We start from the raw sequence: 24,112 nt of genomic DNA, 5'->3' as shown, positions 1-24,112 counted from the left end.
GACTTGTCCGGACTTGTCGAACCTGCCTATCTCCTTTTCCACCTTTCCACTCCACCCTCTCCTCCTTGACCCATCACCTTCATCTCCTCCTCCATTCACCCATTGTACTCTATGCTACTCTCTCCCCACCCCCACCCTTCTTGAGCTTATCTCTCCACGCTTCAGGCTCACTGCCTTTATTCCTGATGAAGGGCTTTTGCCCGAAACGTCGATTTCGCTGCTCGTTGGATGCTGCCTGAACTGCTGTGCTCTTCCAGCACCACTAATCCAGTATTTGCTTTCCAGCATCTGCAGTCATTGTTTTTACCCCTAGGTGCAGACAGCTAGAGGGTACAACCTGGTTGGTCAATGGGAGGAGTGAATCTGGTTGGTGGTGCTGGAAGAGCACAGCAGTTCAGGCAGCATCCAACAAGCAGCGAAATCGACGTTTCAGGCAAAAGCCCTTCATCAGGAATAAAGGCAGTGAGCCTGAAGTGTGGAGAGATAAACTAGAGGAGGGTGGGGGTGGGGAGAGAGTAGCACAGAGTACAATGGGTGAGTGGGGGAGGGGATGAAGGTGATAGGTCAAGGAGGAGAGGGTGGAGTGGATAGGTGGAAAAGGAGATAGGCAGGTTGTTACTCTCTCCCCACCCCCACCCTCCTCTAGTTTACCTCTCCACGCTTCAGGTTCACTTCCTTTATTCCTGATGAAGGGCTTTTGCCCGAAACGTCGATTTCGCTGCTCGTTGGATGCTGGATGAACTGCTGTGCTCTTCCAGCGCCACTAATCCAGTATTTGGTTTTCAGCATCTGCAGTCATTATTTTTACCTTGAATCTGGTTGGTGGCATGGAGCAGTGGAAGGGAGGGGGAGGGGCTGGGAAGGGAGTCGGGGGATGGGAATGGAGGTTATTTGAAATTGGAGAATTCAATGTTGAGTCCTCCGGGCTGTAAGCTGCCCAGGTGGAAGATGAGGTGTTGTTCCTCCAATTTGAGGTGTGGTTCGTCCCTGCAATTGGAAAACATGCAAAACCTGCCAGTACACTCCACCCCCGTCACCTCCATCCAGGGCCCCAAACAGTCCTTCCAGGTGAGACAGAGGTTCACCTGCCTCTCTTCCAACCCAGATTACTGCATCAGGTGCTCCTGATGTGGTCTTCTCTACATTGGGGAGACTGAACGTAAACTTAGGGAACTGCTCACCGAGCATCTTAGCTGGGCCTGCAGGGATGACCAGACCTCCCAGTCACTGGCCATTTCAATTCCTCTTCCCATTCCCTGTTTGACATGACCATCCTTGGCCTTCTCCATTGCCACAACGAACCACACCTAAGTGGTTCATGTAGCTGTGGGAGTCGGTGGGTTTGAAGTAGGTGTTCATGTTGAGTCTATCACCGGAAATGGAGATGAAGAGGTCTAGGAAGTGGAGGGAGGTATCCAAGATGGTCCAGGTGACTTGAGGTCAAGGTGGAAGGTGCTTGTGAAGTTGATGAACTGTTCAACCTCTTTGTAGGAGGATGAGGTGGCTCTGATACATACATTGATGTAGCGGAGGAAAAGGTGGGGAATGGTGCCGGTGTAGCTGCTCCACATACCCGACGAAGAGGCGGACATAGCTGGGGCCCATGTGAGTGTCCATGGCTACCCCTTTGTCTGGAGGAAGCCGGAGGATTTGAAGGAGAAATTGTTGAGGGTGAAGACCAGCTCAACAAATCGAACAAATGTGTCGGTAGAAAGGTACTGGTTGGCCCGGTGGGAAAGGAAGAAACAGAGGGCTTGAAGGTCTTCGCCATGGTGGATGGATGTGTATAGGGACTGGGTGTCATGGTGAAAATGAGGCATTGGGGGCTGGGGAACCGAAAGTCATAGAGGAGGTAGAGGGTATGGGTGGTATCTCGACTGCATATGTGGCGTTCCTGGACCATGGGGAACTGATTTCAGCAGTTTCCTCATCTCCCCATCCCCCATCTTATCCTAGATCCAACCCTGCAACTTGGCACTGCCCTCTTGAACTATCCCACCTGTCCATCTTCTTTCCACCTATCTGCTTCACCCTCTTTTCCGACTTATCGTCATCACCTCCCCGACTTCATCTACACATCACATTCTCAGCTACCTTCCCCCCCAGCCCCACCCCCTCCCATTTATCTCCCAGCCCCCTTGGGCCTCCCTCACATTCCTGATGAAGGGCTGATGCCCGAAACGTCAACTCTCCTGCTCCTCAGATGTTGCCTGACTGGCTGTGCTTTTCCAGCACCACACATTTTGACTCCTAACTCCAAATGCCTGCCTTTTGCCAAAATCCCATGATTCCTTTGGTTGACCAAACAGAAATCTGTGACAGATTTATAATTAAATTCCAGGTGTTGCAGGATTTTGAATCAGTGATAGTGAGAGAATGACAAAAATGTTCCAGGTCAGGGTGGTGAATGACATGGAGGGGAATTTACAGGAAATTGTGTTCCCATGTATCTGCTCCTCTTGTCCTTTGAGATGGTGAAAGTTGATGTTTTGGGAAATGTTGTTGAAGGAGTCTCAGTACGTTAACACAGTGAGTCTTGTAGACAATACGCAGTGTTGCACCTGTGCATCGAGGGTGGAGGATGTAAATGTTACGTTGGTAGATGGGTGCTGATCCAAAAGGCAATGTTTTTCCAGAACTTTGCAGTGCCTAGCCTCTTGAGTGTTGACGGAGCTGTATCCATCCATCCATGCCATTGGAGATTATTCCTAAAAACTCCTAACTTGTAGTGTTGAGGAAAAAAAGGGGAGGTGAGTTACCACTCGTACATAAATTCCCAATCTCTGACCTGTTTTTGTACACACAGTATTTAGATGACTGTTTCTGTTATATCTCTGGTGAAAGATAACTCCCACGTTGTTGATGATGAGAGATTTAGCAATGGCAATACAATCATGCCAGTTATTTTCCTGGAGTCTTTAGGACCTTATGTTAATCTAAGACTCTGCCCTCTCAGGGATTTGTAGAAACCAACACCTTGGTCTGTTACTTCATTGTTGTTGGTGGGAACAGGCTGGGGTCAAATTTACGGACCTGTTCCCTGAATTATAGTGGAGTCTACACTCGAAGAAGCACTCAATTAGCTGTAAAGCCCTTTGGGGCAGCCTGAGGTTATGAAAGCTGCAAAATAGCTGCAAGTGTTTCCATTTCACGGAATCAGTGCATCAAAAAAAATGAGGCTACTCGGCCCACAGAGACTGTGCTGGCTCTGAGTTCATTCCATTCCCTCCTTTACATCCATAGTCCTTTCACTTTATGTCCCTAAGTGCCTGTCCATTGTCCTTTCAAAATTATTCATCATCTTCTGTTCCACCATTGTCATAGGCACTGGATTCCAGATCCTGACTGCTCGCTATGTGAAACATGTTCTTCCTGATATATCCTCCTGTATTTTTGCTCAAAACCTTAAAGCTGTGGTCTGCTAGTTCTTGTATGTCAGACAATGGGAATAATTTTGTTTTGCCTACCTTACCAATTAAAGTACTTGACAGTATAGAATATGTTTTGTGATTGATGCCTGTACACTTTTCGTTCTGCTAGGAACTGACACACCTAAGCTATTTGACAATTTTAACTTTTATGATTCTGTCAAAGAATACACTTGACACACTGTGGGACAGACATGAGCAGGAGGATTGCTAACACAGAATGGTGTCATCTTAAGATGTGCAGCAAAGCAAGGGAAGTTTGTTGGAATATTGCAATGAAGAGAGTCACAAGTAGCTGGGGGAGAAATCTGCCTCATGGTGCCATTGAGAATATGGATGGCTATAAAATGTCAATTACTGGATTAGTGGTGCTGGAAGAGCACAGCAGTTCAGGCAGCATCCAACGAGCAGCGAAATCAACGTTTCGGGCAAAAGCCCTTCATCATTCCTGATGAAGGGCTTTTGCCCGAAACGTTGATTTCGCTGCTCGTTGGATGCTGCCTGAACTGCTGTGCTCTTCCAGCACCACTAATCGAGTATTTGATTTTCAGCATCTGCAGTCATTGTTTTTACCTAGAAAATGTCAATGTACAGTGAGGGTTCTTGGGCAGGCAATGGTGCCCAAGGGTGACTGATCCAACTTTGATGTGGGGGTGTGCAAACGTACAAGCAGTGCAGTCCACATGCCAGAGGTGCAAGGTCACTCCAGTCAGTGAACATAATCAATGGAGAAGTTTAAGAAGCCCCTCATCCATTGAAATGATCATATCTCTGCAGCTTGGCGGAGCAGGGAGAGGGTCCCTGAGCTCTATCGTGGCTTCTGTCAGCCCTATCTCTTGCCCTCTGTGAGTGTTTCTTCCCCTTATAACAGCCCACGACCTACCTTTGTCACTGGCTTGGCTTCTGGATTATAAGACAGTGCTCAGATCATAAGACGTAGGAGCTGAATTAGGCCATTTAGTCCTTGGAATTTGCTCTGCTATTCAATGAAATTATGGCATCTGATAAGCCTCAGCTCCAGTTTCCTGCCTTTTCCCCAAAATCCTTGATTCCCTCACTGATTAAAAATCTATCTATCTCAGAGTCAACCTGACTAGGTTAAATTTAAACAAATCTTGGCAGTTAGCTGTCAGTCATCATCTAACTGGTCCATTCTTCATGGCATTGCCTCTACCAGAGTCCACTTGGTAAGCAGTGAAGGTTCTCTTTATATACAGTATAAAATATTTGATTTCCCTTTATTTCTTGCCAATTATGTTGAAGGCTGGATGAGCTTTGAAGCTTTGACAATATTGGTCTTTTTTTAGCAATGCTCAAAAACATTAGAGCAGCAAGGTGTATATTCCAATCTACAGTACAGATCGTTCTGGTATAATGTGCGTTTTGTCACTGTGAAGTCACTGTAATGTAGTTGACGAATTTATGGATGCTGTTTCTAAAGCGAGAACTCTTCAAATGTGTTTTGGCTGTAATGCGATTACATCGCCAACAATTTAAGCGCTGTTTCTAAAGAGCGATTTTTCTACAACCCGGGGTTGCACAAGAACACTACCATCATGTTATAGAAGAACTGACTGTAGATCATTACAGGCTTGAAGTATAGTCATCATCTTAGTCCCAACTGATCTCACCCTAATTAGAGAGAGCGAGACAACTGATGATGAATTTAACGTGAGGGTCAGCACGCTTCAGGTGAGGGGCATGGTCAAGAAGGTACAGCCTTCATGTTAACCTCAGCTGGTGTGGAAACTGAACCTCAACTGTGTTACAATTCAGCTGCTCAGCCAATTGAGTTAGCCAACTCCCAGGCCTTGAAGGAGTCTAGAGGCAACCCTCAATAAAATCTGTCTGTGAAAGAAATTAATGCATTTAAATATCCTATATTCTCATATCCGTACTGAAATGGGAAAATTATGTTTTTTTAAAGAAAACAATGTTGAAGGTTTGCTTCAGTTTTTAAAAGCAAGTTACCTGACACTCATTGTAAGCACTGTTTACACAGCTGCTTGTTCAAGCAATGGGGATGTTTAGTTTCAAATAAGCTGGAGCCAAGGGAGGCTGTGTACAAATGGAGTTTTGGTTGGCAACAAGGAACTGATAGGTTTATGGACTGCTGACCTGCTAACTCTGACAAAGCCTTCCCACCTGCCGACACAATGTGATTGGCTCCCTGGTAGCAGAGCAGTTTGGAGTGTGAATATAGTTAGAAATCATCAGACCCTCAAAAGGGAACAAGCTGTTTTAAAAAAAAACTCAAGCCTCAAGAAAACCCATCTATTTTCTCATTTATAGAAAATTCTATCTATTTGTATAAAAGGCAGAGACTTTTACAAGTACATAACAGAAAACCCGTGCCTCTTACAACCGACATGTAGTATCTGGAGCAGGAAGATTGTGAAGCAGCATTCCGATCAGGATTCAGATTATCTGTTGATAGGGTGTATGCAACCACCTTTCCTGTCTTTCCCTCCATCTGTAACCACCAATTTCGGTGATCTGTCTGTGTCTGTCTGAGTCTGGTTATATATGCACGTTTAACAATGAAGGCTTATTATTAAGTTAAAGTTTTAACTAGTACCATTACAAGTTGACTGTTCATAATTATATGCATGTGGGTAGAATAATTTATTTGCAATAAATAGTAGGCCCTGTCACAGACAGCAATCTAGTCCATGACTTTTGTTAACCAAGGTTGGAAAGACAGGTAAATTTGGGAAATTCTTTAACTTTTGTGATGGTTCCGTGAATAATGTAGTTGGATTTCCAGTACACTATCCCGGTGCGGGGTGTCATATAATGTAACTAATCCACTTTATTTCTCAAGCTGCTCAATATCCTGAAACAATCTAAACCCAGGGGAAATTGCCCCCAACATGGGATTCCTCTGGAAATAAGCAACAGAGTGAAATGAGATTAGATTCCCTACAGTGTGGAAACAGGCCCTTCAGCCCAACATCTCCACACTGACCCTCTAATTCACCTGGTCTGCACATCTTTGGACTGTGGGATGAAGCCCATGCAGAGACAGGGAGAATGTGCAACCTCCACACAGACAGTCACCTGAGGACAGGAATTGAACCTGGGACCCTGGTACTGTGAGGCAGCAGTGCTAATCACTGAGCCACCGTGCTGCCCATAAAGAAACTGGACTCACCCAGCAGAGTTTTCCCATTTCAGTGCATATAGAAGATTATAAGATCTTTAAATGCATTCATCTCTTTCACAGTCAGATTGCATTGAGGAATTCATTGTTGCCTCTCATCTCCTTCAAGGTCTGGGAGTTGGTTAACTCAGTTGGCTGAACAGCTGGTTTGTAACACGCAGTGAAACCAATAGTCTTTCACTTGCATTTTCCTGAGATTCAGAAGCAACACCTTCAAATTCCTTCTGTCTTTGTGTTTCCTGGAGCTATTGAATGATAGCATCAGGGCGAACGATTGCAGGAATTCTCCAGGAATGTTTTCCAGGTGCATTGGTACTATGGCTTTAAGAGGCGTATTTTGTCCTGGCTTTTATATGAAGAGGGGTTGAGACAGAGGTGCCAAGTGGTTGACTCAATGCTTGGGGTCACTCTCCCACCAGAAGCAGGAATTTCAGTTTAGCTTTCTGCTGTTGTTGAAGTCTTGAAGGTGGATGTGGAAGCTTTTATTTCTCTCTCTCTGTTAGAGCTCAAAGCTGGGATGTTCTTCCTGCTGTTGGAATTGCATCAATTTTACTGAACTTGCCTTTGACAAATACTGGATTAGTGGTGCTGGAAGAGCACAGCTGTTCAGGCAGCATCCAACGAGCAGCGAAATCGACGTTTCGGGCAAAAGCCCTTCATCAGGAATAAGGCAGTGAGCCTGAAGCGTGGAGAGATAAGCTAGAGGAAGGTGGGGGTGGGGAGAGAGTAGCATAGAGTACAATGGGTGAGCGGGGGAGGAGATGAAGGTGATAGGTCAAGGAGGAGAGGGTGGAGTGGATAGGTGGAAAAGAAGATAGGCAGGTAGGACAAGTCCGGACAAGTCATGGAGACAGTTACTGAGCTGGAAGTTTGAAACTAGGATGAGGTGGGAGAAGGGGAAATGAGGAAGCTGTTGAAGTCCACATTGATGCCCTGGGGTTGAAGTGTTCCGAGGCGGAAGATGAGGCGTTCTTCCTCCAGGCGTCTGGTGGTGAGGGAGCGGCGGTGAAGGAGGCCCAGGACCTCCATGTCCTCGGCAGAGTGGGAGGGGGAGTTGAAATGTTGGACCACGGGGCGGTTTGGTTGATTGGTGCGGGTGTCCCAGAGATGTTCCCTAAAGCGCTCTGCTAGGAGGCGCCCAGTCTCCCCAATGTAGAGGAGACCACATCGGGAGCAACGGGTACAATAAATGACATTAGTGGATGTGCAGGTGAAACTTTGATGGATGTGGAAGGCTCCTTTAGGGCCTTGGATAGAGGTGAGGGAGGAGGTGTGGGCACAGGTTTTACAGTTCCTGCGGTGGCAGGGGAAAGTGCCAGAATGGGAGGGTGAGTCGTAGGGGGGCGTGGACCTGACCAGGTAGTCACGGAGGGAACGGTCTTTGCGGAAAGCGGAAAGGGTTGGGGAGGGAAATATATTCCTGGTGGTGGGGTCTTTTTGGAGGTGGCGGAAATGTCGGCGGATGATTTGGTTGATGCAAAGGTTTGTAGGGTGGAAGGTGAGCACCAGGGGCGTTCTGTCCTTGTTACGGTTGGAGGGGTGGGGTCTGAGGGCGGAGATGCGGGATGTGGATGAGATGTGTTGGAGGGCATCTTTAACCACGTTGGAAGGGAAATTGCGGTCTCTAAAGAAGGAGGCCATCTGATGTGCTCTATGGTGGAACTGGTCCTCCTGGGAGCAGATATGGCGGAGGCGGAGAAATTGGGAATACGGGATGGCATTTTTGCAAGAGATAGGGTGGGAAGAGGTGTAATCCAGGTAGCTATGGGAGTCGGTGGGTTTGTAAAAAATGTCAGTGTCAAGTCGGTCGTCACTAATGGAGATGGAGAGGTCCAGCAAGGTGAGTGAGGTGTTAGAGATGGTCCAGGTAAATTTAAGGTCAGGGTGGAATGTGTTGGTGAAGTTGATGAATTGCTCAACCTCCTCGCAGGAGCACGAGGTGGCACCGATGCAGTCATCAATGTAGCGGAGGAAGAGGTGGGGAGTGGTGCCGGTGTAATTACGGAAGATCAACTGTTCTACATAGCCAACAAAGAGACAGGCATAGCTGGGGCCCATACGTGTGCCCATGGCTACGCCTTTGGTCTGGAGGAAGTGGGAGGATTCAAAGGAGAAATTGTTAAGGGTGAGGACCAGTTCGGCCAAACGAATGAGAGTGTCAGTGGAAGGGTACTGTTGGGGACGTCTGGAGAGGAAAAAACGGAGGGCTTGGAGGCCCTGGTCATGGCGAATGGAGGTGTAGAGGGATTGGATATCCATGGTGAAGATAAGGCGTTGGGGACCGGGAAACGGAAGTCTTGGAGGAGGTGGAGGGCGTGGGTGGTGTCTCGAACGTATGTGGGGAGTTCCTGGACTAGGGGGGATAGGACAGTGTCAAGGTAGGTAGAGATGAGTTCAGTGGGGCAGGAGCATGCTGAAACAATGGGTCGGCCAGGGTGGTCAGGCTTGTGGATCTTGGGAAGGAGGTAGAACCGGGCAGTGCGGGGTTCCCGGACTATGAGGTTGGAAGCTGTGGGTGGGAGATCTCCTGAGGTGATGAGGTTCTGTATGGTCTGGGAGATGATGGTTTGGTGATGGGGAGTGGGGTCATGGTCGAGGGAGCAGTAGGAAGAGGTGTCCTCGAGTTGGCGTTTGGCTTCAGCGGTGTAGAGGTCAATGCGTTCGACTACCACTGCGCCCCCTTTATCCGCTGGCTTGACGGTGAGGTTGGGATTGGAGCAGAGGGACTGGAGGGCTGCGCGTTGTGAGGGTGAGAGGTTGGAGTGGGGGAGGGCGGACGACAAGTTGAGGTGGTTAATGTCCTGGTGGCAGTTGGAAATGAAGAGGTCGAGGGCAGGTAATCGGCCAGTGCGGGGTGTCCAGGTGGATGCAGTGTGTTGGAGGTGGGCGAAGGGGTCCTCGGAAGGTGGGCGGGAGTCCTGATTGTGAAAGTAAGCTCGGAGGCGGAGGCGACGGAAGAATTGTTCGATGTCACGTCGTGTATTAAATTCATTGATGCGTGGACGGAGGGGGATGAAGGTGAGTCCTTTGCTGAGGACTGATCATTCGTCCTCAGTGAGTGGGAGGTCTGGAGGGATGGTGAAAACTCGGCAGGGCCGGGAGCTGGGATCTGGTGTGGGTGTGGAGCTGGGAGTGGGGTCGGAGCCAGTACCTGGAGTGGGTGTGATGGTGGGGGGAATGGGGGTGGAGGCATGAGCTGGGGTAATGTTGCCCTCGGGGTTCTGGGGTGTGGGGATTGTGACAGTGGGGTCTGTGGGGGCCGTGTCAGCAGAATGCAGGTGAGTGGCGCTGGTGGGGGTGGACGTGGTGGTGATCATGGCAGTAGGGGTAGCGGGAGTCACTGAGCGTGTGGCATCAGCGATGATGTGAGGGCCGGAAGTGGCTGTGGGAGTGGCCATGATGTGGGCGGAAGTGACATCATCACTCAGCGTGGGGGTGGTAGCTGCGTCAGCCGCATGGCTAATGGCGTTTCCGAGGCCAAGGGAATCTTCTGGAATGTTTGAGGAGCGCTGGTTATGGAGGTGGGTGGATAAAAGTTTGTTGTACTTACAGTTTTTGATGTTTGAGATGGAATTGAAATACTGTTTGTTGAGAGTTTGAATTCTCCTGAGGATGTAGTACAGAGTGGGTCCTTTGCAATTCTGAGAGAGTGTGGCCCTCAGCTGGGGCAGGGCTGACTGTAGAGAGGTTAGGTGACGGCGCATTGCTGCAAGCGTGGAGCAGAGGATCTTGAAGGAGAACTGTTGCTGGTGTTTTTGAATCTGTAGTCTGTATTGTTTGTCCTGTTCGGGTCCGAACTCTGCTGGTTTAAAGGTGGTCCGGAGTCCGTGTGGGATGAGTTAGTTATGGAGGCAGGCACTGAGGAAACAGATGTGGCTGTGGTACCGAGTTTGTTTCACGACATGGTTGAAGAGCTTCAGAGCAGAGGAAATGACCTGGGAGTTGCAGTGGGAGAGGGACTCCCTGAGATTCTTGTAGAGAAAGGAGGAAAACTACTTCAAGGCAGGCATCCTTGCAAGAGGATTCGCAGTAGGGTTAAAATCAACAAGGTAAAAACAATGACTGCAGATGCTGAAAACTAAATACTGGATTAGTGGTGCTGGAAGAGCACAGCAGTTCAGGCAGCATCCAACGAGCAGCGAAATCGACGTTTCGGGCAAAAGCCCTTCATCAGGAATAAGGCAGTGAGCCTGAAGCGTGGAGAGATAAGCTAGAGGAGGGTGGGGGTGGGGAGAAAGTAGCATAAACCGGCCCCCAACGCCTTATCTTCACCATGGATATCCAATCCCTCTACACCTCCATTCGCCATGACCAGGGCCTCCAAGCCCTCCGTTTTTTTCCTCTCCAGACGTCCCCAACAGTACCCTTCCACTGACACTCTCATTCGTTTGGCCGAACTGGTCCTCACCCTTAACAATTTCTCCTTTGAATCCTCCCACTTCCTCCAGACCAAAGGCGTAGCCATGGGCACACGTATGGGCCCCAGCTATGCCTGTCTCTTTGTTGGCTATGTAGAACAGTTGATCTTCTGTAATTACACCGGCACCACTCCCCACCTCTTCCTCCGCTACATTGATGACTGCATTGGCGCCACCTCGTGCTCCCGCGAGGAGGTTGAGCAATTCATCAACTTCACCAACACATTCCACCCTGACCTTAAATTTACCTGGACTATCTCTGACACCTCGCTCCCCTTCCTGGACCTCTCCATCTCCATTAGTGACGACCGACTTGACACTGACATTTTTTACAAACCCACCGACTCCCATAGCTACCTGGATTACACCTCTTCCCACCCTATCTCTTGCAAAAATGCCATCCCGTATTCCCAATTTCTCCGCCTCTGCCGTATCTGCTCCCAGGAGGACCAGTTCCACCATAGAACACACCAGATGGCCTCCTTCTTTAGAGACCGCAATTTCCCTTCCCACATGGTTAAAGATGCCCTCCAACGCATCTCGTCCACATTCCGCACCTCCGCCCTCAGACCCCACCCCTCCAACCGTAACAAGGACAGAACGCCCCTGGTGCTCACCTTCCACCCTACAAACCTTCGCATCAACCAAATCATCCACCGACATTTCCGCCACCTCCAAAAAGACCCCACTACCAGGGATATATTTCCCTCCCCACCCCTTTCCGCCTTCCGCAAAGACCGTTCCCTCCGTGACTACCTGGTCAGGTCCACGCCCCCCTACGACCCACCCTCCCATTCTGGCACTTTCCCCTGCCACCGCAGGAACTGTAAAACCTGTGCCCACACCTCCTCCCTCACCTCTATCCAAGGCCCTAAAGGAGCCTTCCACATCCATCAAAGTTTTACTTGCACATCCACTAATATCATTTATTGTACCCGTTGCTCCCGATGTGGTCTCGTCTACATTGGGGAGACTGGGCGCCTCCTAGCAGAGCGCTTTAGGGAACATCTCCGAGACACCCACACCAATCAACCAAACCACCCCGTGGCCTAACATTTCAACTCCCCCTCCCACTCTGCCGAGGACATGGAGGTCCTGGGCCTCCTCCACCGCCGCTCCCTCACCACCAGACGCCTGGAGGAAGAACGCCTCATCTTCCGCCTCGGAACACTTCAACCCCAGGGCATCAATGTGGACTTCAACAGCTTCCTCATTTCCCCTTCCCCCACCTCATCCTAGTTTCAAACTTCCAGCTCAGTAACTGTCCCCATGACTTGTCCGGACTTGTCCGACCTGCCTATCTTCTTTTCCACCTATCCACTCCACCCTCTCCTCCTTGACCTATCACCTTCATCTCCTCCCCCACTCACCCATTGTACTCTATGCTACTTTCTCTCCACCCCCACCCTCCTCTAGCTTATCTCTCCAAGCTTCAGGCTCACTGCCTTATTCCTGATGAAGGGCTTTTGCCCGAAACGTCAATTTCGCTGCTCGTTGGATGCTGCCTGAACTGCTGTGCTCTTCCAGCACCACTAATCCAGTCATTGTTTTTACCTTGCCTTTGACAAGGCTGTGTTTACAGCATGTTACTGTATTGGAACAGTTAACTAGGAGTAATTATTTAGTTAATAGTTAAGTCAAATTACAGTTAAGCTGATTCTTTTCTTTACTTTTTTATTTTGTCTGTATTTTAGCTATGGTACAAAATAAAGCATGTTCTGTTTAAAATTGAGTGGTTTGACCAATTGACTTACACCTGGAATGCAGTGCCTTACACGTACCTTTAAAATAAGTAAAAGTTAGGTCTAGGCTACCTTTGAATACAGCAGGAGTTTGGTCTTGTCCATAACACAGGGTAGAATGAGTGCAGAGAAGATGTTCCCGTTAGTAGGAGAGACAAGGACCCGAGGGCACAGCCTCAGAGTGAAGGGACGACCCATTAGAACTGAGATGAGGAGGGATTTCTTCAGCCAGAGGGTAGGGAAACTGTGGAGCCCATTGCCGCAGGAGGTTATGGAGGCCAAGTCATTGAGTGTTCTTTAAACCAGAGATAGATAATGTCTTGATTAGGAAGGGGTGCAAGGGAGAGACAGGAGAATGGGGTTGAGAAATATATCAAGATTCGAATGGTGCTGGAGCTGGTCAGGCAGCATCCGAGGTACTGGAAAATCGACATTTTGGGCAAAAGCCCTTCACCACTGTAATCTTGACTCTAATCTCCAGCATCTGCAGTACCCATCTCCGCCTTGGGAAATATATCAGCCATGATCGAATGGCGGAGCAGACTCAATGGGTTGAGTGGCCTAATTCTTCTCCCATATCTTATGATCTTCTAGACAAATTAAAGTTGGTTGGATCAAATGGCAGCCCAACTTTCTATCAAGGTTCTGTTTACCTTCCTCTTTTTGTAATCTGTTCACTCCAGAGGTTCCCAATTGGGATGAATGGCTTTCAAAAGCACCACAGTACCTGATAGATTACCCAGACTCTGACTGAGAAAACTGAGATGAACACACAGAGATCACCTTCTCTCCTTTATCCTGTCATCGGCTTAGAAAGCATTCTATCTGGATGTATCACAGTGTGGAATGGCAACTGCATTTCCCAAGACCGCAAGAAACTATGGAGAGTCATGAACACAGCCCAGACCATCACTCAAACCTGCTTCAATCCATCAATTCCATCTATACTTCCCACTGCCTCAGGAAAGCAACCAACATACTCAGATCCCCCCCCCCCACCCCAATTACACCCTTTTCCATGCTCTTCCATTGGGCAGAGGATATAGAAGCTTGAATACACGTATGAACAGATTCAAGAATATGGATACATGGATAGGAAAGGATTAGAAAAATAAATATGGGCCAAGTGCAGGGAAATGGGGTTGGCGTGGATGGACATTTTGGCATGGACCAGTTTGGACTCTATGACTCTAAGAACAGCTTTCCCCCTGCTGTTATCAGACTTTTAAATGGATTTCTCAAATGTTAAGGTTGATCTCTCTCTCCACACCTTCTCTGTGGCTGTAACACTGTATTCTACAGTCTGTTCTGCTACCCTGATGCTACGATCGACCTGTAGAGTACGCAAAACAACACTTTTCACTGCATCTCAGTGCATGTGACAACAATAAATCAAACTCAAACTCAAACATGGACCGAGGATAAAATACTTACGAAAAAACCCATCTGAAGTGACAAATCATCCCATTCTGCAAGGTTCCAATAATAGTAGGGAAATGCTGATCTCACAATTTTCCAGTGCCTGCCATGACCACATGGGGTCCCAACGTACTATGCAGCCAATGAAGAACAGTTTTAATATATGCAGTCACTATCATAATGCAGGAAACAGGGCAATCAATTTTGGTGCCAGCAAACTGTGGGACGGCTCAGTGGTTAGAGCTACCCCCTCATACCACCAGGATCCCAGGTTCGATTCCAACCCCCGACAGACTGTCTGTGTGGAGTTTGCACATTCTCCCCATGTCTGTGTGGGTTTCCTCCAGCTGCTTTAGTTTCCTCCCACAGTCCAAAGATGTGGAGGTTAGGTGGATTGGCTGTGGAAGTGCAGGGTTACAGGGATAGGGTGGGGGAGTGGTAAGTTCTTCAAAGGGTTAGTGTGGACTTGGTGGGCTGAAGGGTCTGCTTCCACGCTGTAGGAATTCCTTGAAGCTCCCTTGCATAGCAATCTGATGGAGGACTGGTAGTCTGCCGGAGCAATGGAATCCAAGGACAGAAAGAAACAGAGTTCCAAAGAAGTCATCTACCAGACTCAAAATGTTAACTCTGTTTCTCTCTCCAGTGATGCTGCCAGACCTGATGAGTTTCTCCAGCACTTTCAGATTTCCAGCATGTGCTTCTTGAGGGATTAATATTGGCCAAATGTAACATTTTCAAGAAGTCCTTGAGACTGAATTTTCATTACATTTCAGAAAAATAATTCAAAGTTTGAACACACAGTGAGCTTGTCAGTGCATGATGCTTGTTTGGCATTTTTAATGTGACAGGATTAAAATAACATTACCAGGATGTTGCAAAGTCACCATGTGTCATTGAATCAGACAGGACAGAAGAGGCCCTTCAGCCTATTGAGTCCTACTACCTATAATTGTCTCACTTTAACTTTGCATCAGTTTTTACTGTGGAAAAGGATATGGAAGATATAGACTGTAGGGAAATAGATGATGACATCTTGCAAAATGTCCATATTACAGAGGAGGAAGTGCTGGACGTCTTGAAACGGTTAAAGGTGGATAAATCCCCAGGACCTGATCAGGTGTACCCGAGAACTCTGTGGGAAGCTAGACAAGTGATTGCTGGGCCTCTTGCTGAGATATTTGTATCATCGATAGTCACAGGTGAGGTGCCAGAAGACTGGAGGTTGGCAAACGTGGTGCCACTGTTTAAGATGAGTGGTAAGGACAAGCCAGGGAACTATAGACCAGTGAGTCTGACCTCGGTGGTGGGCAAGTTGTTGGAGGGAATGCTGAGGGACAGGATGTACATGTATTTGGAAAGGCATAGAACTGATTAGGGATAGTGAACATGGCATTGTGCATGGGAAATCATGTCTCACAAACTTGATTGAGTTTTTTGAAGAAGTAACAAAGAAGGTTGATGAGGGAAGAACAGTACATGTGAGCTATATGGACTTCAGTAAAGCGTTCGACAAGGTTTCCCATGGGAGACTGCTTAGCAAGGATCTCATAGAATATAGGGAGAACTAGCCATTTGGATACAGAACTGGCTCAAATGTAGAAGACAGAGGATGGTGGTGGAGGGTTGTTTTTCAGACTGGAGGCCTGTGACCAGTGGAGTGCCACAAGGATCGGTGCTGGGCCCTCTACTTTTTGTCATTTACATAAATGATTTGGATGCGAGCATAAGAGGTACAGTTAGTAAGTTTGCAGATGACACCAAAATTGGGGGTGTAGTGGACAGCGAAGAGGGTTACCTCAGATTACAACAGGATCTGGACCAGATGGACCAATGGGCTGAGAAGTGGCAGATGGAGTTTAATTCAGATAAATGTAAGGTGCTGCATTTTGGGAAAGCAAATCTTTGTAGACTTATACACTTAATGGTAAGGTCCTAGGGAGTGTTGCTGAACAAAGAGACCTTGGAGTGCAGGTTCATAGCTCCTTGAAAGTAGAGTCGCAGATAGATAGGATAGGGAAGAAGGCGTTTGGTATGCTTTCCTTTATTGGTCAGAATATTGAGTACAGGAGTTGGGAGGTCATGTTGCGGCTGTACAGGACATTGGTTAGGCCACTGTTGGAGTATTTTGTGCAATTCTGGTCTCCTTCCTATCAGAAAGATGTTGTGAAACTTGAAAGGGTTCAGAAAATATTTACAAGGATGTTGCCAGGGTTGGAGGATTTGAGCTATAGGGAGAGGCTGAACAGGCTGGGGCTGTTTTCCCTGGAGCGTTGGAGGCTGAGGGGTGACATTATAGAGGTTTACAAAATTATGAGGGGCATGGATAAGATAAATAGACACAGTCTTTTCCCTGGGGTCGGGGAGTCCAGAACTAGACGGCATAGGTTTAGGGTGAGAGGGGAAAGATATAAAAGGGACCTAAGGGGCAACTTTTTCACGCAGAGGGTGGTATGTGTATGGAATGAGCTGCCAGAGGAAGTGGTGGAGGCTGGTACAATTGCAACATTTAAGAGGCATTTGGATGGGTATATGAATAGGAAGGGATTGGAGGGATATGGGTCGGGTGCTGTCAGGTGGGACTAGATTGGGTTGGGATATCTGGTCGGCATGGACGGGTTGGACCGAAGAGTCTGTTTCCATGCTGTACATCTCTATGACTCTATGATTCTATGACTAGGTCCATAGCCTTGAATATTCTGACATTTCAAATGCTTATCCAAGCACTTTTGAGGTATCCTGCCTCAATGACCTTACCAGGTAGTGCATTCCAGACTCCCACCACCCTCTGGATGAAAAATATGTCCCACAAATCCCCTTGGCACCTGCTGCCTTTTGGTTTAACATTATGCCCCCGTGTTATTGACCCTTTGATTAAAAGCAGCTCTTGTTTTCTGTGCAGCCTGTTGATGCCGTCACAATCTGATGCACCTCAGATACACCTCTCCCCTCTTCATGGTGTTTCACTTTCATCAGAACTAAGCAGACTGCACTGTGAGGAAATACCCCTCTCTGACAGGTTACAGCCCGGCCTGCACAGTAGAAAATTGTTGGTTGACAGGCAGGAGGCTGGGAGTACACAGCAAGCCAGGCATCATCAGGAGGTGGAGACGTTGACATTTTGGGTGTAACCCTTACTCAGGACTCCTGATGCTGCCTAGATTGCTATGTTCTCCCAGTCTCCTACCTGTCTACCTTGGATTCTGGCATCTGCAGTTTTCTTGTCTCTAACCAAGTAGAAGATTATTGTCTGTTGCTTTGCGCCATTGAGTCGGTCTGAGGAATATCTACAACCTCTGGTGTGAGGGCTGTTCTGCTGTAGTGGTTGCATTCCCACGTCTGAGCCAGGAGGTCTGGCTTCGGGTCCTACCTTCCATGGAGATGGGTCATAAACCTCCTGGACAGGTTGATTAAAAATATCTACAAGCTCTGATGTGAGGCAATGTCACTTTGGATCATTAGATGGCAGTCTTATCCGTGATCCAGAATGTCATGCTCCAATTGTGGAATCCACATTAAAGGAGGACGAATGTGGTTGCTCTAGAGGAGGTGCTGAGGTGATTTACCAGGATGTTGCCCTGGGCTGGAGAGTTTCAGAGATGAAGACAGATTGGGCACACTGGGGGAACATGATTGAGATGGAGAAAGCTTTGAGGGGCATTGAGAAAGTAGAAAAATTAAACCTTTTCCCGAGATGGAGGGATCAATGTCCGGGGGCATAGATTTAAGGTAAGAAGGCAGAAGATATAGAGGTGGACGTGATGGAAAACATTTTCACCCAGAGGGTGTTAGAAACTTGGAACCCACTGCCTATTAGGGTGGGAGAGGCAGAAACACTCATCATATCAACAGAGTATTTAGATGTGCATTGGTGATGCAAGTCATACATGGCCAATGCTGGAAAATGGGGACAAAATAGTAAGGTAGCTGTTTTTAGCTGGCGTGGATACGACGGGCTGAAGGGCCTTCACTATGCTTTGATCTCTATGACTCTGCGAAGATTAGTGGATATAACCTAGGCCAGTTCTCTGGGACAGGAACAATGGAGTGTCAATGTATCAAAGAGAACATTCTTTGTACAGAGAAGTCCAACTTTTCCCTTTATTTATTCATTGATTGTAAGGCGGCAAGGTGCGAATTTATTGCCCATTCCTAGTTGTCCCTTGAGAAGGTGGTGGTGGGCTGCCTTCTTGAACCAATGCAATCAATATGCTGTAGGTCGACCCACAGTTCCGGCAGGGAAGGAGTTCCGGGATTTTGACCGAGTGACACTCAAGGAACGGTGGTATATTTCAGGGTGATGTGTGGCTTGGAGAGAAAATGACATAGTGGTGTTCCCATGCATCTGCTGCCCCTTATTCTTCCAGGTGGCAGACGGTGCAGGTTTTGAAGGTACCGACCTAGAGATTAATTTTCAATTCCTTAAGGGCTGGCAAACCATCTCTGTAAATATAAGACCCAAAAACTGAACAGATCCTCAATCATATTTGACTTAGCATTTCACACATGAGGAATCCAAATGAATGTTTGCCAAGCAATAGACTTTGCAAATGTAATTATGGAAATAAATCAAAGTAGGTTTCAATTTGTCTCTCAAGTGCCAAGGAGTGTTGGTGAATCACTGCAGTGTAACTTGTATACAGTGCACAGCTACCACTTTGTATTTGTGATAAAAGGGTGGAACTGTCTGAATAAGTTGATAGGATACAACCAAAGTGGTTGCTTTATTAAATTTGATTTGATTTGATTTATTATTGTCGCATGTACCTTGGTACAGTGAAAAGTTTTGCTTTGCGTACTGTACAGGCAGATTACACCACACAAAGTGCATTAGAACAGAATAAGGAATACAATGCTCTGGCTACAGAAAAGGTGCACAAACAGCAAGATCAACATTAAATTTAAAATTTGAGAAGTCCATTCAGAAATCTAATAGCAGCGGGGAAGTAGCTGTTCTTGAATCTGTTGGTACACATGTTTAAGTTTTTGTATCTTTTTACCTATGGAAGAGGTTGCAAGAGATAATAACTGGGGTGGGAGGGGGCTATGATGATGTTGGCTGCCTTCCCAAGGCAGTGAGAAGTCACTGGATGGAAGGATGACGTCCATGATGGACTGGGCTGTATTCACAACTCTCTGTCGTTTCTTACTGTCTTTAGCAGAGGAGTCGCTGTCCCAAGTTGTGATGTATCTGGATAGAATGCTCTCTATGATGAATTGATGGTGCCTTGGTTAGTGCTGAGCTTTCGCAGTGATGCCCTTGGTGAGGCTGAGGCATTGTCGTAACGTACCAATCGAGATCCTCAGACTAGACACATTGAGCTGGAGTAGGCCAATTGGCCCTTCGAGCCTGCTCCACCATTCAATTTGATGGTGACTGCCTCTTCAACTCAATGCTATATGTTTGCTTTTCCTTCATATCCCTTGATCTCTTTAAAATCTAAAAACTTATCTTTCATTTTCCTGAATATAACCAGTGACTTGGCCTCCACAGCCTTCTGTGGTAGAGAATTCCTCAGCTTTGCTATCCTTTTTCTTCTCAGTCAGAACTGGATGTGGCAGGACTATGGAGCTTGGAACTGATCCATCAAACTTGGGATCACTTAGCTCTGTCTACCCGGAATAAAAAGCTAGTCTGAGCAATGGACCCATGAAGCTATCTCCAACTGTTGTAAAAACCCAGCTGATTTACTTATGTCTTTTTAGGGATTAACATCTGCCATCCTTAACATGGTCTATTTGTTCAATGAGAGTGAATGATATTTTTATTATCTGAGCAATTAATAACCTGTAAGCCAGAAGCAGTGCAGCAAATGATCAAATAAAGCCCCTTGGTGTGGGATATTTCACTTCTTGAGTGGGTGTACAAACAGAATGTTGCAGCATTAATGTGCATTTTTACAGCGCCTATATGTGACTCCAGACACACAGCAATGTGGTTGACACTTAGCTGCCTTCTGAAATAGTTTGAGCAAGCCATTCACATGATGGGAAATTGGGGGTGGGGAACAAGTGCTCGCCTTGATGCCAATACCCACATTCCTTCAAAGGACAAAATAAAAATGGGCTTGTTGATTTGATTTGAACCGGCAGTGTTCTGGCTTAGCGGCAGAAATAGCACCTCACCAAATCACAATTCTTCCAACCTCATTGGCTGTAACATGCAGTCACTGTTACCGTAAAAGGCACTATAAAAATTCAAGTCTTTCTTTCTCTGATTGGCACCCTAATGCTGCAATATTCTGTTTGTATACCCACTCAAGAAGTGAAATATCCCACGCAAAGGGGCTTTATTTGATCATTTGCTGCACTGCTTCTGTCCTGCAGGTTATTAATTGCTCAGATAATAAAAATATCATTCACTCCTGTTGAACAAATAGACAATTTATTAAAAGGAAGCTTTGGACCAATTTAACCGCCTGCTTAACACATGCCATATTTTTTTAAAATTAAAATTTATTGGAAAACAGAGCAGTTCAGATAGGTCTAATGCATGCAGGAATATATCAGTAAGATAATACAATCATAATTATTCTTGGATAAGTGAGGTTGGATCTCTGCAAAGATTAGATCTGCAATGTGCACACCATCAGCATATTAACAGTCCGTGAGATGTAATGTTATCCCACTCTCTCCCTACTTACTGTGTGCGGCACTCACTGGTTCCCGGCCAGCCGAGGATCTGGCTCTCAGTTTGTTTGATTCCTTGAAGGGAATGTTACATTCAATCAAAAATCAGCTGTTATTTGATTGTTTATCGGCGTGCTGGCCAACATAGGATTCAAGTAAAGCACCCCTGAGGAAAACCTCTCCCAGCCACCTGCCTAACTTGGCGAGAGCGAACTTCCACTGAGCTTGTGCAATCTGTTTAATGCCCGCTCGCAAACCCAGAGGCACAGGCCAGCTTTTTGAGACCAAGCTACAGCCATTACTGTGTTCTTTGCAAATATAAAGAGCCAAGCTGCAATGTAAACCTTCAGGAAACTAACATAATCCTCATTAACAGAGCTAATACCTTGAGGGATGGCCCATAGACAATGACCCAATACGTAACGGTGAGATGTTCATTTCCAATTTTCATTGAATTAACCGGAGTTTGGCATGTTGCGTGGCCAAATTATTGCCGTGCATATGTGCTGCCATCTGTTAGAGTTGGTATCACTTGTACTTTAAGGCTCAGGTAGTGTTGGCTGTTTGCCTAGCACTATCTGTCTCGTCGAGGAAAAAAAACCCAGCAACACTTAAGAGACAAATTGACCCATACTTTGATTTATTTCCAGGAATAGATCTCATTCGCAAAGCCTATTGTTTGGCAGCCATTCGTTCAGCATTTTCACGCATGAGAAATCCAAGTTAATATGCTTGAGGATCTGTTCATTCTTTGGGTTATTTGAGACTTTTTATTTGCAAGTAGGGTTGCCAACCTAAGAGGAACTGGAGATTAATCTCCAGGACACTTGCTGTGAACAACCAGAGAGAAAAATCATTGGGACGTGAACTAAATTGTACTTTTTTTCCATCTCTCTTTGAATGGTTTGGCTTAGTCATAGTGAAAATGTTGAAGACGGTGGGGGAGAAGGCTGTTTAATGGGCAGTTAGGAGTCACCTGTAGAGTTTTGATTGTCTCTAAGGACACGATTCGCTTTGGCAACGATCCTTTTGTGTGAAAGTTGCTGAGAGGGTGGAATTGACAGTGGAAGTGGTGATTAAGCATCTAGGAATGCGCTGACTAACAGCAACAACTATGCTTTTGTGGCATCTTTAACAGAATGAAATGTTCCTCCCAGGCAGCTCACAGGAGCAAAAATACACATTGGGGCCACATCAGACGATGTTAGGACAGATGACCTACTCAAAGGTTTGGTTTTAAGGAAGGCCTTAAAAGAGGAAAGCGAGATAGTGAGACAGGGAAGTTTAAGGAGCATTTGAACCTAGAAGGTTGAAATCATGATCACCAACACTGATATAATAAAATTAGGGAGACTAATTAGAATGAAGAAGTTGGGTGACCTGAGGGGTGACCTTATAAAGGTTTTTTAAATCATGAGGGTAGGGAGTTCAAAACTAGAAAGTATAAGTTTAAGGGGAGAGGGGGAAGATTTAAAAGGGTCCTAAAGGGCAACTTTTTTCATGCAGAGGGTGGTACGTGTATGGAATGAGCTACCAAAGGAAGTGGTGGAGGCTGGTACGATTACAGCATTAAAGGCATCTGGATGGGTATATGAATATGAAGAATTTGGAGGGATTTGGGCCAGGTGTTGGCAGATGGGACTAGATTGGGTTGGGATATCTGGTCGGCAGGGGAGAGTTGGACGAAAGTGTCTGTTTCCATGCGGTACATCTCTACGACTCTGTACATTCGAAACTGTTCTCCTTGGAGTGAAGTAAGCTGAGAGGAGATTTGATGGAGGTTTTCAAAAGCATAAGGAGGACTGGATAGAGTAGATAGGGAGAAGCTGTTCCCATTCTTAAAAGAAAGAACATGAGGGTACAGATGTAAAGTGATGTGCAGACAAAGCAAGAAATGTCAGAAAGTATTCTTTCACAAAGCGGGTAGTTCAGGTGGAACGCAGGTGGTGGAGGCAGGTTCAATTAAGGCATTTGAGAGGGAATTGGATGATTATTTGGATAGAAATAATGGGCAAGGATAGAGGCTAAAGGTAGGAGATTGGCTATCGGTAATGATGCTTGTCAATAGGCTGATTGGCCTCCTGCACTGTTAAAAATTCTGTAATCCTGTGGGGAAGGATCAGATGAGTGCGGATATCTTTGAAAGGCCGTGGAGCTGGAGGGGGTTCCAGAGATAGGGAAAGGTTTTGCCATAGAATGATTGGTGAACATTGGAAGTATTTTCAAATAAACTATCACCTGATATAAACCCATGGCTGCAGAACAGGTGGGTGAATGGGTTCCAGTGAAAGTCAGAATGTGGGCAACACAATAAATGTAGGAAATGTATGTGAGGTTCTTAAAATGACATGCAAAACTGACAAGATAAACTATTAAACAGAATATTAGTTGATGGATAAATATTGGCGTGACAATAATTCTTCTTAAATTTTTCATATTCAACAGCAGCTGGCTATGAAGCCCTGGAGAGTTAATGGAAAACTGTTTTGTAAACCATTGTAGCAAGTTTAGAAAATGTAGAGATTGAAAGTATTTAGAACAGATCAGAAGAGATCTAACTACAGTCAGAAGCAGGTTTTAGTATCTCTCCTAGAAAAGAGTATTGGATGCAGAGGCACCTCAGTAGAAAGGTTCAAAATGTGAAAATTCCAAACCAGGAGTGTTTGGTTAGATACCTGCAAGTTATTAAAAGCTTTGGAAGTCTAAGTGAGGATTTGTGTATGGAGACTCAGTAGTTTAGAGGACAGAAACTGGGGAGGATCATTTAGGTAGACTTCATATAACCATGAAGGGTATAGATAAGGTAATATTAGGTGTCTTTTACTTAGGATGGAAGATTTCAAGGGGCACATTTTTAAGGTGAGAGAAGAAAATTTAAAATAGAGTTGGGGGAAAATATTTTTACACCACTGTGGAATGAACTTCCTGAAGAAGTGATGGGTGCAAGTACAGTTACAATTTTTAAAAGACACTTGGATAAGTACATGAATAAGAAACGTTTGGAGGGAAATGGGCCAAGCACGAGCAGACGGGACTATTTTAGTTTGGGATTATGTACGGCATGGATAGGTTGGATTGAAGGGTTTGTTTCTGTGCTAAATTACTCATAACACTACGATTCTATGATTTGATATTGAGTGATAATTTAAACCCTTTATATGTCTTAAACAGCTTTGTTTTTATTCACTTTTTCTTTGTGCAATAAACTTCTGTCCTGTTCTTAAAGAAACACTGCAGCTTCATGTGATTATGCTTCAGAAACTGACCACCACAATAATTAACATGAAAGATACAAACAATCTTCTCAAAACTCAC

Source organism: Chiloscyllium punctatum, chromosome 7, assembly GCF_047496795.1.
Source record: "Chiloscyllium punctatum isolate Juve2018m chromosome 7, sChiPun1.3, whole genome shotgun sequence".
In the NCBI taxonomy this organism is placed as follows: Eukaryota; Metazoa; Chordata; class Chondrichthyes; order Orectolobiformes; family Hemiscylliidae; genus Chiloscyllium; species Chiloscyllium punctatum.
The sequence above is the reverse complement of the archived record's forward strand: the minus strand, read 5'-3'. Positions refer to the sequence as shown.